The following is a 13,328-nucleotide window of genomic DNA, read 5'->3' as shown; positions in this document are numbered from 1 at the left end:
TATAAGAATTTTGCCTTTTTTGACAAACCATATGCTGAAATGGTAATTCATCTGGGAGAATTTTTTTTTGAGATTCTTATTTTTTTATTAAGTAATAATATACAATTTGTATTTAAAATGCTGATAATGATTGTAGCACAGTGCAATTTTTCAGGGTATATCTCAGACTAGAGAAATAATGCTTTAAAACATTTACTTCTTTGTTCATAGTAGCAACAGTGTGTTATAAAATAAATTGTATATTGCATTTAATTTTTGAACAACTCTCATGGTTTGGAGCTATGTACCCTAGAAAAAACCACGTTCTTAAACTTAATCTATTCCTGTGAGTGAGAACACATTTAAGTAGGACCTTTTGATAAATTTACTTTGCTTAAGGTGTGGTTGAACCCAAACATGATGGCTCTTAAACCTATTACTGGAGTCCTTTATAAGCAGTGTGAAATTCGGACAAATAAGGAGAAAGCCACAGAGGGGACAGCCGGAAGCTGAAAGTCAGTGGAACTTGCAAGGAAAAAGAGGGGCCAGGAGAAGTCACCATGTGCCACGGCACGTGATAGAAAAGCCAGGGATCAAGGATTGCCAGTAGCCAGCCCAAGACCACCAGAGTTTTTGGGAAGAAAGCATAACAATGATGATGCCTCGATTTGGGCTTTTCCTAGCCTCAAAACCCTGAGCCAGTAAATCCCCATTGTTTAATACAACTCCTTATCTGGTTATTTGGTAGAGCAGCCAAGGTAACTAAAACAAGAACTATCTTTATAGCTAAAGGTGATGAGAATTATTTTATTTATTGTAATAGAAGCATGCATTTAATTCCTAAGAAGTTGATTTTCCTAGCCAGTATATGAATATTTTTAGAAAATTATTCAAAAGACAATTTTGGAGATCGAGTCCAAAGTTCATTTTCAATGATTTTTTAGTTTACCTACATGACATTGACATAGAGACCCTCCAGGGACAGGTGCTTTTGTTAATTGGAAGCATGATTAGTCTCTCTAAGCATTTCATTTTGAAAAATAAGAGATGTCATTTTTTCAAGTTGAACTCTAAGGGGGTATGGATGATTTCTATATTTTTATCTGTACTCTACTTATATTTCATGGCACCACTATATTAATCCTAAATCCACTATCAAGGTATTACTGCCTATTGCAACATCTCCACTCTTTATCTTGCATTCAAGGCTCTCTGTAACTTGATAGAGAATTTGGGGGAAGCTACTGCAAGATCTTTATTTCCTCATTTAAATATAGTCTATATCTATATTGTAGCCCATTAGGTGTCATTCATTATCTATTATTTAATAAAAATTGAATCCCTCCGGGCGGGCCACGGTGGCTCAGCAGGCAAGAATGCTTGCCTGCCATGCCAGAGGACCTGGGTTCGATTCCCGGTGCCTGCCCATGTTAAAAAAAAAAAAAAAAAAAGGAATCCCTCCAAGTATCAGACATCTAAACTTCTCTAGGTCTCATCAGTAGTTACTTGATTGTTTTGAGTTGAAAACCCTGGAGGAAAGGGATGCTTAGTTACAAAACAGTAAAGAACTATTTTATAGGTTATTTGAAGATTATCATTTCCAAGATTATTTGTTGTTTTCTCCTGAACAGCCCCTTCACAGTAGCTAGTGGGAGTCATTTTTCCCAGGACATTTCAACCAGTTCTCATCAAGGAGTGGTTTCTGCCTCTACTATTTAGCCTGTTCCTTGATCTCTTTTCTCCTAATTAGAGCCTTTTAAAGCTGCTTTGACTCACATTGTGCCTCTTTTCAACCCAGGTCTTTCATCTCTGTCATTGATTTGTTACTTCTGATGAAGTTTCTTTGCTGTAATTCACTATTAATTGTATGAATTTACATTATTCCCTAGTGGACTAAAAACTCCTTAAAGTAAGGAATAATGTATTTTACTTCTTCATTTTCATAAAATACAGAAGAAAACAGTCACTCAACCGAGATCACATAAGTAAATTATTTCTTATGTTAGCTAATATTGAGCGAATAAATGAAAAAATCTGATATTTGCTTAGTTAAGTAGAAGAATTAGCAGAGAAAATGTAAGCAGACTAATATGGAACATTAATCTGGTTAAATTGTAGACTGAATAATATTATTATAGAGTGTTAATTTTAGAGATTTTGGAGGGCTTTGCCCAGAGGAGCCAAATTATTTATAGTGATTATTTCTTTTAACCAAATAACCTGAGTGAATACCATTCTACCCTTCACTTTGTGTCATATAGATACTGCTTAAATGTTTAGAATCAGAGGCACAACCATCAACAGCCCTAATTATACTATTTTATTATTGTTATTTTTTGCTTTCAGCAATATTTATTTCACATACCTCTATAAAAGAGAATTTCATGGACATTTCTTTTGAAGTTATCATATTTTGTAGATTTTCTTAGTCTTTCAAAGGCAAATGCCCTAATATTTTCTTGCTTGATAGCTAGGAAAGGCACAAGCTATTATAAAATAGACAACATTCAGATGTCTTCTAAGGAAAAAAATAGATCTAGATAAAACTTTTTGTTTATTACCCATTAAAAACACTGGTCAGAAATTATAGTGATGACACAATAGTGTAACTCAAAAGGAAATCCATGTATGGACAGAAGTTATGCTATGAGAGGATATTTCTTTTTTTTAAAAAAGCTCCCAAACTGATAAGTGTGGAAAGCACAGAATATTAGATTTGTCTAAATATGAAATGTGTGTTCACTGACAACATAATAGTGGGCATGTATGCATTGTGGAATCAGACAGATCTGCTCTTTTTTTTTAAACACAATTTTCTTGAGATAAATTCACATACCATATAATCCACCCAAAATATACAGTTGGCTCACAGTATCATTATGTAGTTGCACATTCATCAACACTATCAATTTTAGAACATTTTCATTACTCTAAAAAGAAGAAATAAAAATAAAAGAAAACCTAAAACATTGTTTCAGTTATCCCCCTTATTATTACTGTTGTCTTTATTTTATTACACATCTGTCTACACACTGGACAAAAAGTGTCAGTTATAAGGCTTTTTTTAAAATAACTTTTTTATTGTGTAGTATAAAATATATATAAAGCAAAGAAATAAAAAACATAATTTTCTTATCAGTCTTCAACAAATAGTTACAAGATGGATCCCAGAGTTTGTCATGGGCTACCACCATACAATCCTCTCAGGTTTTTCCTTCCAGCTCCTCCAGAATATAGGAGGCTGGAAAGCTTAAATATGTTTTTTATCACCACAATCATTTTTTTCTTTCTTTTTTGTGAAAAATAACATATATGCAAAAAAGCAATACATTTCAAAGCACAGCACCACAACTAGTTGTAGACTGTAATTCAGAGTTTGACAACATGGGTTACAATTCCACAATTTTAGGATTTTTTTTTTTTTTTTTTTTTTACATGGGCGGGCACGGGGAATCGAACCTGGGTTCTCGGGCTTGGCAGGCAAACATACTTACCTGCTGAGCCACTGTGGCCTGCCCCAATTTTAGGTTTTTACTTCTGGCTGCTCTAAGATACTGGAGACTAAAGAAGATACCAATTTAATGATTCAGCAATCATATGCATTTGTTAAATCCTATCTTCTCTGTATAACTCCACTATCACCTTTGATCTTTCTATCGCTTTCTTTAGGGGTGTTTGGGCTATGGCCCAAACTTTTTTCATTTTGAAAGGGCAATGAAATTTTCATTTCATTGCCACTAATATGTGGTAGGGAGATGGAACTATCTGATGTTCTAGAGAGTCTGGGCTCTGTAGGTTTTAGGACTTATCTGGTCCAGGGAACCATCTGGAGGTTGTAGCCTCTGGAAAATTATAGTAGTACATGGAATCCTTATGGAATCTTATATATTGCCCCACGTTATCTTTAGGATTGGCTGGAATGGTCCTGGTTGGAGTTTGGCAGGTAATGATAGGTAGCAATGTCTAACTGAAGACCGTGTAAGAGCAACCTCCAGAGTAGCCGCTTGTCTCTATTTGAACTCTCTCTGCCACTGATAATTTATTAGTTACACTTCTTTTCCCCCTTTTGGACAGAAGGGGATTATTGATTCCATGGTGGCAGGGCTGGATTCATCCCTGGGAGTCATCTCCCAAGTCACCAGGGAGACTTTCGTCCCTGGATGTCATGTCCCACGTAGTGGGGAGGGCAATGGTTTCACTCGCAAGTCACAAGGTTTTTACAATCACACAATTATACAATAAAAGCTGTATACTTATAAAATCATTAACAAAGGTAAAAGCTGCTGGATTGCAGTTCAATAATTTCCAGTATTAACTTATAGCTTTTCCAATATACTAGAAACTAAAAATAAATATCTACATAATGATATTTGTTAAATCATTTGTTGTCATAATCATTTGTTAAATCCTAATTTTGCAGTTATACTTCCTCCCTCTCATTCTCTCAATCTTCAGCTTTATCTGGGAAGTGACCCTTTTAACTTTTTTGTGCTGGAAAGGACTGTTGACCTCAAGGGTAGAGGAATGAAACTGGTTGATATTCTTGGAGAGACTGGTACCTCTGGGTTTTAGGGCTTATCTGGTGTAGGAACAATATAGAGGCCTTAAGTTCCTGAAAAAATAAAAGTACTAAGAAAAACATTAATAGAGTCTCACATAATGCCTAGGATATTCTATTTATGGTTTTCTGGAATACTGTTGATCGGGGCTTTTCATACTATGGCAATTTGCAGTGTCTGGTAGAAGCTTGCATAAGACCTCCAGAGCAATCTCTAAGAGATTAAAAAATCTCTTAATCACAGATAACTTATTTTGTTTCATTTCTCTTTTCCCTTTCAGTCAAGAACTCATTATCAATCCCATAATCCCAAGGCTAGGCTTGTCCCTAGGAATCATGTCCCAGATTGTCAGGGAGACTTATAGCCCTGGGAGTCATGAGCCATGTAGGGGGGAGGGTGGTGAGTTTATTTGCAGACTTGGCTCAGAGAGAGGGGCCATGTATGAGCAACAAAAGAGGTTGTCTGGGGGTGACTCTTAGGAATAATTGTAAGTAGGCTTAGCTTTGCCATTGGAGAAATAAGTTTCATAAGAGTAAACCTCATGATCAAGCACTTGGCTTATTAAATTGGTAGTCCGTAATGCTTGAGAGAGTATTAGGAATTCCCTAGGTGGGGAAGTTTAATGGTTCCACATCTTTTCTGCAGTCCGTTTTGCAAATACTTTTTTTTTATTTCCTGCCCCAAATACTCTGGAATGTATATCAGGGTATTACATCAACCTGCACAGAATTATTTTAGGTTATATGTTTAAGTAGACTGACAAGACAGGTTAAATTAGATAGCGTGCTACAGAAAATTTAAATTTTCAGCCAAATAAATATCTTTTCATTTGGTCTCATGCAGAAGTTGAGGCTTTAAAATACAGACACTATTATCTTATACCCTGTATTCTGATTTACCCTAGTCCTAACCAAGTTCATTTAACTCATATCTCTAATAGAAGTCTGATCTCCTTTTCAGCTTCTTTAACAGTTGCTGTATGGAGTAATGCTGACTTTTGGAGCTGCAGAGCTCTACCTCTGAGTCTCAGGTGTCACACAAATACCCAAAGTTCTAGGGAATTACAAAGTTATTTATAAAGAGCACAGCATCTCAGAGTTGAGAAATAACCATTCTTACTCAGAAATAAATGTGACTTCTGTAAGAGCTTACAATCCAAGAACCTTTACAATGAGCCTTATTGGGCATTCTGTACTCCTTAATCATTGATTGCCCAATCTCTGCCCACTTTCTATCTCCTGATAACCTATGGTCTTGAGTTCAATTGTTAGATTTTGTTCCATTTCTTTCACAAAGAAAGAAGAAGAGAAAAGAAGGATTAAAAAAAAAAACAGCAGCAGGAATCATATACTCCTCCCTTATATCCACCTCATTTTGACATTTAGTTTGGTATATTGCCATTGTTACAATTAATGAAAGAATATTACAATGTTACTGTTAACTGTAGAGCTTAGTTTCCATTAACTGTATAATTCCATGTACTGTCCCATTTTTATACTTTGTAATGTTGGCATTCATTTGTTTTCCCTCATGTAAAGACTTTCTATATTTGTACATTTAATCACCATCACTGTCCACTCTAGAGTTTGCCATGTTACACAGTACCAGTTTCTATCCTCTGTCTTTCCTTTTGGTGTCATACATGCCCCTACCCTTCCACTTTCAACCATACTCATGCTCAGCTTTGTTCATTATACTTACAATATTACCCAACTATCACACAGTATTGTGTTATCCATTTCTGAATCTTGATACTCAATATTGTCGAACATTCTGTATTCCTTCAGCATCAATTGCACAATCTCTACCCTTTTTTCTATCTCGTGATAACCTCTGTTCTCAACTTCAACTCTCAGAGTTTTCTCATTATAGTTAGTTCATTTTAGTGAGACTATACCATATCTGTCCTTTTATTTCTGGCTTATTTTACTCAACATAATGTCCTCAAGGTTCATCCGTGTGGTTGCATGCTTCATGACTTTATTCTATCTTACAGCTGCATAAGATTCCATAATATGCATATTCCACAGTTTATTTATCCATTTGTCCATTGATGGACACTTAGGCTGTTTCCATCTCTTGGTCATCATGTTAATGCTGCTAGAAACATCAGTTTGAAAATGTTTGTTCATGTCCCTGCTTTCAGTTCTTCCCAGTATATACCTAGTATTAGAATTGCTGGATCATGCAGCAATTCAATACTTAGCTTCCTGAGGAACCACCAGACTGCCTTCCAGAGTGGCTATAGCAGTCTACATTCTCAACAATAGTGAATAAGTACACCTATTTTTCCACATCCTCTCCAGCACTTGTAGTTTTCTGTTTTTTTTGATAATGGCCATTCTAGTAGGTGTTAAGTGGTATTCCATTGTGGTTCTCATTTGAATTTCCCTAATAGTGAAGTTAAGTATCTTTTCATACACTTTTGCACCATTGTTTTCTCTTTGGAAAAGTATCTATCCATGTTTGTTTGTCCATTTTTAAATTGGGTTGTTTGTCTTTTTGTTGTTGAGATGTAGGATCTCTTTATATATTCTGTATATTAAACTCTTATCCAATATGTGGTTTCCAAAAATTGTCTCCCATTGCTTAGACTGCCTTTTTACCTTCCTGAAAAAGTCCTTTGACACACAAGAGTATACAGTTTTAAGGAGATCCCATTTATCTATCGCTTCTTTCATTGTTCATGCTTTGGTTGTAAAGTCTTGGAAATGGTCTCCTACCACAAGAAGCTTTAAGATTTTCCCCTACATTTGCTTTCTGAAGGTTTTATAGTCTTAGCTGTAATTGTTAGGGCTTTCATGCATTTTTTGTTATTTTTCTGATAAAGTGTGAGATAGGAGTCCTGTTTCATTCTTTTGGATATGGATAGTGTTCTAGTTTGCTAGCTGCCACAATGCAATATACCAGAAGCAGAATGGCTTTTAAAAAAGGAAATTTAATCAGTTGCTAGTTTACAGTTCCAAGGCCAAGAAAATCCCAATTAAAACAAGTCAATAAAGATGTCCAACCTAAGGCATCCAGGGAAAGATACCTTGGTTCAAGAAGGCTGATGAAGTTCATGGTTTCTCTCTCAAGTGAGAAGGCACATGACGAACACGGTCAGAGTTTCTCTCTCATCTGGAAAGGCACTTGGTGAACCTGGTCAGAGCTCCTCTCTCATCTGGAAGGGCACATGGCTAACATGGCATTATCTGCTAGCTTCTTCTCGGGGCTTCCTGTTTCATGAAGTTCTCCAGCAGACATTTTCCTTCTTCATCTCCAAAGGTCGCTGACTGGTAGACTCTGCTTCCCATGGCTATGTCATTCTGTTCTGCTCTCTCTAAAATCTCTCATTCTCCAAAATGTTTCCTCTTTTATAGGACTTCAGAAACTAATCAAGATGGGTGGAGACATGTCATCACCTAATCCAGCTTAACAATCACTCTTGATTGGGTTACATCTCCAGGGAGATGATCTAATTACAGATTCAAACATGCAATATTGAATAGGAATTATTCTGCCTTTACGAAATGGGATTTTGATTAAAACATGGCTTTTCTAAGGTACATATATCCTTCCAAACCAGCACAGATAGCCAATTCTCTAAGAACCATTTGTTGAAGAGATTGCTGTGTCCCAGTTGAGTCAACTTGATGGCCTTATCAAAAACCAATTGTCTGTAGATGAGAAGGTCTGTTTCTGAACGCTTAATTTGATTCCATTAGTCAGTAAATCTATCTTTATGCCAGTACCATGCTGTTTTGACCACTTTAGCTTTCTAATATGCTTTAAAGTCAGGTAGTGTAAGACCTCCCACTGCATTTTTCTTTCTGAAGATATTTTTAGTAATTTGGACACCCTGCTCTTCAAAATAAATTTACGTATTCATTTTCTATGAAGTAAGTTGTTGGGATTTTAATTGGTCTTGCATTGAATTTGTAAATCAATTTGGGTAGAATTGGCATTTTAATTATATTTAGTCTTTCAATCCATGAACATGGTATGTCCTCCTATTTATTTAGGTCTTCCTTGTTTTATTTTAGCAATTGTTTTGTAGTTTTCTGTGTATAGGTCTTTTATATTCTTGGTAAATTTATTCCTAAATATTTTATTCTTTTCACTGTTATTGTAAAAGGAATTTTTTTCTTGATATCCTCCTCAAATTGTTCATTATGTGTGTACAGAAACACGAATGATTTTTGCATGTTGATCTTGTATCCTACCACTTTGCTCTACTTGTTTATTAGTTCTAGTAGCTTTGCTATAGATTTTTTGGCATTTTCTACATATAAGATCATGCCATCTGCAAACAGTGAAAGTTTTATTTCTTCTTTTCCAATTTGGATGCCTTTTATTTCTTTTACTTGCCTAATTGCTCTACCTAGAACTTCCAGCACAATGTTGAATAAAAATGATCATAATGGGCATCCTTATCTTGTGCCTGTACTTGGAGAGAAAGCTTTCAGTCTTTCCCCATTGAATACTATGTTAGATGTGGATTTTTCATATATTTCCTTTATTGTCTTGAAGAAGTTTCCTCCTACTCCTATCCTTTGAAGTGTTTTCATCAAGAAAAGATGCTGAATTTTGTCGAATGCGTTTTCTGCATCAATCAAGATGACCATGTGATTTCTTCCTTTTGATTTATTTATATAGTGGATTTCATTAATTTATTTTCTTGTGTTGAACCACCCTTGCATACTCGGAATTAAAACCCAGTTGATCATGATGTATAATTCTTTTGATGTGCTGCTAAATTTTATTTCAAAGTGTTTTCTTGAGGATTTTTGCATCTATATTCATTAAAGAGGTTGGTCTGTAATTTTCTTTACTTGTAGTATCTTTGTCCAGTTTTGGTACAAGGGTGTTATTGGTTTCATAGAATGAGTTAGGGTGTCCCTCTTCTTCAGTTTTAACAAGTTTGAGCAGATTAGACTAATTCATTTTTGAGTGCTTGGTAGAATTCACTTGTAAACCATCTGGTCCCTGACTTTTTGATGTGAGGTTTTCAATGACTGATACAATCTCTTTACTTGTGATTGGTTTGTTGAGATCTATTTCTTCTCAAGTCAATGCTGGTTGTTCTAGCTTTTCTAGGAAGTTGTCCATTTTGTCTAAGTTGTCTAGTTTTTTAGCATATAGTTGCAACAATATCCTCTCATAACTTTCTTTATTTTTGTAGGGTCAGTAGTTATGTCCCCCCTCCCATTTCTGATTTTATTTGTTTGCATCCTCTCTCTTTTCTTCTTTTTTTTTAACTTTCACATATGGTAACTTTAATTTTGTAAAATTAAACTTTAGTTTTAAAAAAAGCTTTCTTATTGTACAATATAACATATATACAAAGCAAAGAAAGAAAAAAACAGTAATTTTTAAAGCACTCTTCAAAAGAAGTAACAGGACAGATCCCAGAATTTGTCACGGGCTACCATTCCATCATCTCAGATTTTCCTTCTAGCTGTTTCAGAACACTGGAAGCTAGGACAGATATTAACTTTTTTTATTGTGAAATATAACATATACACAAAAAAGCAATAAATTTCCAAGTACAATTTAACAAGTAGTTATAGAACAGATTTTAAAGTGTGGTATAGGTTACAGGTCCATGATTTTTTTTTTTTTCTTCTAGCTGCTTCAAGACACTGGAGACCAACAGAGATATAAATATGATTCAGCAGTCATACTCATTTGTTAAGTCCTATCTACTGTGTTATACTCCTCCTTCTCTTTAAATAACATTTATACATACAAGCAATAAATCTCAAAGTACATCACAACAATTAGTTGTAGAACAGATTTCAGAGTTTAGTATGGGTTACAATTCCATACTTTTAGGTTTTTATTTCTAGCTGCTCTAGGATACTGGAGACTAAAAGAAATATCAGTATAATGATTCAGCACTCATACTCATTTGTTAAACCCGAACTTCTCTGTATAACTCCACCATCATCTTTGATCTTTCTGCCACTCTTTAGGGGTGGTTGTTTGTGTAAAATATCTTTTGCAACTTTTCACTTTCACCCTCTTTTTGTTCTTGGATTTAAAGTGGGTCTCTTGTAGACAGCATATAGTTGGATCTTATTATTTTTATTTTTATCCATGTCTTTTGATTGGGAGTATAATCCATTAACATTTAATGTTACTACTGTAAAGGCATACTTTCTTCATTCATTTTGTCATTTGGATTTTAGGTGCCATATTTTATTTTTCTATCTTTTTACCCTTTTAGTTACCCTTACTGACAATCTTCATTTCTACACTCTTCTCCAAAGCACTCTCTCTCTCTCTCTGGTCTTTTCCTTTCTGCCTGTAGTATTCTCTTTAGTATTTCTTATAGACTGGGTCTCTTGTTCACTAACTCTCTTCAATGTCTGTTTAAAAATATTTTATACTTTCTCTTATTTTTGAAGGACAGGTTTGCCAGATATAGAATTCTTGGTTGGCCGTTTTTCTCTTTCAGTATCTTAAATAAATCATACCACTGCCTTCTCGCCTCCATGGTTTCTGCTGAGAAATATGCACTTAGTCTTCTCAAATTTCTGTTGTATGTGATGGACTGCTTTTCTCTTGCCACTTTCATAATTCTCTTTCTCATAAACATTGAACCATCTGCTTAGTAAGTGTCTTGAAGTAAGTTTATTTGGATCTATTCTGTTTGGGATATACTGCTGTATTAGTTAGGGTTCTCTAGAGAAACAGAATCAACAGGGAACACTCACAAATATAAAATTTATAAAAGTGTCTCACGTGACTGCAGGAATGCAGATCCAAAATCCACAGGGCAGGCTGTGAAGTCTGGAAATTGATTAAGGGGCCATGACTCTGTGTTTTTGTAATTCAGGTTAGGCTTCTGTTCACTTGACCTAGAACTCTTTTGTTTATACAGCTCAAACAAGAATTTAATAGGCTACCCTTCTATTGTATTTCTAGGTACACCATGATTTACTAGCCAATGCTGCAAATCTCTTCGTGTCATATAATTTTGACACCTGCTTTGAGTTTGCTGTCTATTATAATAGCCACACCTACCCTGTCTTTGGTGATTAAGTGCTGCCACCTGGCTTCTGCCAACTCAGGATCCTGTCATCCCCACTGTGTTTAAGGATTCCAGCTCAGTGACAGCGGTTCCTACAGTAATATCTAACCTACAGAGAAGTGCAACCACAGAGCTCTTTAGAGATGGTGGTCCTAGTCTCACAAGTTTATTTCTCACTGTTCTGGTAGAAGGTGCATCCTCTGGACATTCCTGGGGTGTAAGAGCAGGCTTTTCATGATAAATCCACTCTCATTTGCAATGAGATAACATTCCAGTCTCTCTAAGCCTGTGGATCCCCTCATCTACATTATACCAGGGCAGTTCTGGCATTTCAGCCTCAGGTAATATCAGTCACCTTTTGATCCATGTTTCAATCAACCATCCAAATAAACTGTTAATACCTTTTCTAACTGCTGGAGCTATAACATCGAATGCAGAATCTCTGCTTAGTGGGCACATATCAATGAATTCAACCTGATCCAACCTTATATTCCTCCCATCATTATCCAACACCCTTAAAATCCATTGCCACACATATTCCTCTGATTTCAGTCTATATAAATTGGAAAACTCACACAGTTCTTTTGGAGTAAAATGTACCTCCTCATGTGTGATACTTTGTACCTCACCTTTAGGGGCCTGTTGGGACTTTAGTCTAGTTATAGGTCTGGAAGAAATGAGGGGTGGGGTGGGGGGTTATGAAAAGAATCAGAAATATCTTCCAAGATATTTGCTTCAGGGCCTTCATTCGCAGTTTCAGCTGGTGAAACATGATTAATCATTCTAGGGCTAATCCCTTCAGGAGGAGGTTAGGTGGCCAATTCCTCAAGGCAGACTGGAGGTGGGACAGTTATGTCCTCAGGGCAAATTATTTCAGGGTTATCTATAGAAGACTCAGCATGATCTAGAGTTTCAGCCTCACCCCCGATATCATTATTAATCCATATGTCACCATCCCATTTTTCAGGGTCCCACTCCTTTCCAATCAAGGCCCTCATTTTAATGGCAGACACCATGCAAGATTGAGATTTCAGTTTATGTTGTAAAGTTGCTACTCTAACAATAAGATTCTGAGTCTGATTTTCAGAGATCTCAAGTCTACGGCTACAAGAAATAAGATTTTCCTTCAGGATACTCATAGAAATGTCTACATGTGTCAGACGGTGCTTAAGCTTCTCGTTTGAAGCCTTAAGTCCATCCCTTTCACTCCTTAATGTAGCCAGTGTATCTAACAACAACCAATCAACATCTCTATACCTCTTATTTCTACAAAACTCTGTAAAGGTGTCAAAAACATTATCTCCCAGAGCCTGGCTTCATACAAGTGAAGCATTAGGAGAATCGCATGGTGATATTTTGAATATCTCTTTTGCCAACTCACTCCATGGATTGGGAGTGTCATTCTGATTACGGGAATCAGAGTCTTTAGTGTCTTTGAGTCCAGTCAGAGTAGAAAACCATTCCTAAAAACCATTTTTAAGATTCTGTTTCTTAAGAACCACTCCTGGTACCAAGATGTATTAGTTAGGGTTTTCTCGAGAAACAGAATCAACAGGGAACACTCGCAAATATAAAATTTATTAAAGTGTCTCATGTGACCATGGGAATGCAGAGTCCAAAATCTGTAGGGCAGGCTGTGAAGCCCATGATTCCGATGGAAGGTCTGGATGAATTCCACAGGACAGGCTCACCAGCCGAAGCAGGAATAGAACCTGTCTCTTCTGAATCCTCCTTAAAAGGCTTCCTGTGATTAGATTTAAGCATCACTCATT

At 36.0% G+C, this 13,328-nt stretch overlaps 1 protein-coding gene across 3 annotated transcripts in view; it reads left to right on the top strand.

The window, feature by feature from the left end:
• GLRB (glycine receptor beta) overlaps positions 1-13,328 on the top strand; it is a 111,703-nt gene that overhangs the window by 38,256 nt on the left and 60,119 nt on the right. The gene's annotated exons all lie outside the window — the stretch shown is intronic.

Source organism: Tamandua tetradactyla, chromosome 22 (genome assembly GCF_023851605.1).
Source record: "Tamandua tetradactyla isolate mTamTet1 chromosome 22, mTamTet1.pri, whole genome shotgun sequence".
In the NCBI taxonomy this organism is placed as follows: domain Eukaryota; kingdom Metazoa; phylum Chordata; class Mammalia; order Pilosa; family Myrmecophagidae; genus Tamandua; species Tamandua tetradactyla.
The sequence above is the reverse complement of the archived record's forward strand: the minus strand, read 5'-3'. Positions and strand labels throughout refer to the sequence as shown.